Source organism: Cynara cardunculus, assembly GCF_001531365.2.
Source record: "Cynara cardunculus var. scolymus isolate 2C chromosome LG 17, CcrdV1, whole genome shotgun sequence".
NCBI lineage: Eukaryota > Viridiplantae > Streptophyta > Magnoliopsida > Asterales > Asteraceae > Cynara > Cynara cardunculus.
In genome coordinates, this window is record NC_037544.1 from 6,838,367 (window position 1) to 6,841,196 (window position 2,830).

A 2,830-nucleotide genomic window follows, 5' to 3' on the forward strand; every position below is an offset into this window, starting at 1 on the left:
CACATAAACACGTATAAAGGAGATAATTGCAACGTATTTGCGAAAGTGTATGTTACATTATAACATCGCCAATTTTTATTACAACATTGTATTTTTTTTTAATTATTATATAAAATATATTTATCAAAAATCATTAATTCATAGATTAAAAATTAAACATGTAATGGAAAAAAGGGCAAAACATGCAAATTGACATGACACGAATCAAATGATAAGATTTGTAATTTGTTATGTTTCATATAATTTTTTTTTACTTCCCATATTATTTAGTAAATATTAGAAGTGTACTCTTACAATGTAGCAAGATATATCTTGATTTTAGTCTTTCGTTTTTTTTGTCTTAATCGATGTTATAATACGGTTTTATATGGTTTTGAGAAAACGATAATATTTTTATTTTTGAATAAAATATAAATATGAATATATCATAAGAAAATAAACTAAAAATATTGATATTAGTACTAGACTAACTATTTAAATTTTTTCCTTTTTTGTGTATTTTTTTAATTCATTTTTTTATTTTTGATTTAATAATATAATTTTTTATAAAGATAATAATTAAGTATTTTGTTAGAATTCAATGATTATCTTAATTATATTTTAGTGTTTTTATATTTAAAATAAAATGTCTATCCTCTATTTAATTATGTTTATCTGAAGTTAGTTACACCAATTCAAACATGAAGCTTTAATAAGTTATACTTACACACAATTTACTTGTAATCTTGAATTTTAAATAATATGCATCAATAAACAGTACTTCATGCATAAAAAATGGATTTTAAGAGTTTTTATCAAATGCTTTATAATATTGTATAAATATTAAATTAAAGAATTTTTTATAAATTATTTATTAATATACTAATATTAAGAAAACATGTAGAACACAGTTCATATCATAAATATTTTCAAAAAAAATATATACTTTTTAAAACAAGGGAAAGAATAAGTGTTACATTGTTTTACAGACAAAATTTTTATCTTAAAAAAATATAACATGTTTTAAAAAATTACTGTATAATATATAATTTGTACACAGTTTCATAAGAAAGCGTGATTTTTTTTTTGAACTGATCAGATTTGTAATTAGAATGACGTGTCATTCATATCATTTCATTTAAGTCATGTAAATAAAAAGAATTAACTAGTTTAAAAGCTAGCAAGTTAACGAATACATTTTTCAAATTACAATACCCTAATTAAAATAATTTAAAAATACATTTTTATAATAATAAAATTTATGAAATTATGTTGTTATATTTCGTTTCTAATGACCATTACAATCTTAAGCTAAAAAACCAATATTCGTTTGAGATTCGTAATTAAAAAAATATAATTTATGGAGTACGTTATTACTTTATATTTGCAGTATCATTAACTTATATATTTAAGAAACCAGTTGTGTACCTGTACAATGCGACGGAATGCAGCATTCAAATATATGTGAGCAAAAAAACACAATATAAATATGTTTTTATATAATAAAACAAACAGTAGGTTCCATCTTACGTTGAGCGTAAGAACGAGTAGAAAAAGAAGTGATGTTATGGCTATGATTATGAAAGACATTTTTCCTTACCTATTAACACTTGTTTTTTTTTTTTTGATTAACCTGGATATCCAACCCGCTATGCGAGCCGACTAATCACAGGGCAACCACCTGCTTTGCAGATAGCCCAGAGTCACCGCATTTGAACCTCCGTGCCCACAAGAGGATTTTTATTCCTCATTGCACTTCCATATAGAATAGCCAGATTGGCTGCCGCTTCTACCATTTGGATGCTTTTTCTAACGCCTATAACGTAAAACATTTCAAATCACCATATTAAAAGAAGTAGGACAAAGAATAAATATATACACGATGAGTGACGGTGGCTTAAAAGTCTACGGGGTCGTTTACCAAACACTTGTCCGGTAAGCGCTTACCGGTAAAATTTAACACCACCACTTACTTACTGGGTAAGCCTTTAGTCCACTAGAACGGCATCGTTTGCAACAATTTACCCAATAAGCGCTTACCATGGTAAGAGTCGTCGGCCTCACTTACCAGGTAAGACTCTCGGTCCTTGTCTCCCTCTTACAGGATAAGATTTTTGGTCCTTACCATATTCATCCGATAAGGTAATGTAAGCTGATATAAGTCTTACCCTGGTAAGCGTTTGGTAAACGACCCTTACATCAGACAAAAAATGGTGTTGACAAACTTTTATATTTACGAAATACCAAAGTCAATTTACAAAAGATTGATCAAATAATTAACATAATAAAACACTAATTTTGATGATTTTGTAACTACATGATATTGAGGGAGTGTTTGGGGTTGTTTATAAAAACAACTTCTTGACTTATTCCAGTGTGACATTGGTAATAAACATTTTTGAGTGTTTGGATAAACAACTTACACCGGTGCCAAACCGGTGATAAGAAGTTTTTGAAGAAATTAAACCTTTATAATCTATATATATATATTAAAGGAAGAACCAAAATGTTATTCAATAAGAACACTTCTATTCTATTTATATTTTTTCTCATTATTTTGATTTATTTTTAATATACAATCAACACATTAATTGTTAACCCTTTCATTTTCCTACTTTTTTTTAACTCCCTCCATTTTCATTATTTTATAAAGGAAAATTGAATCCACAAATATATAAAACTATATATAATTTTATTTACATCAATACATGCATATTTTTAATTACATAACATTGAAAAAATAAATCATCAAAATCAATATATAAAACTATATATAATATTATTTACATCAATACATACATATTTTTAATTACATAACATTGAAAAAATAAAACATCAAAATCAATATATA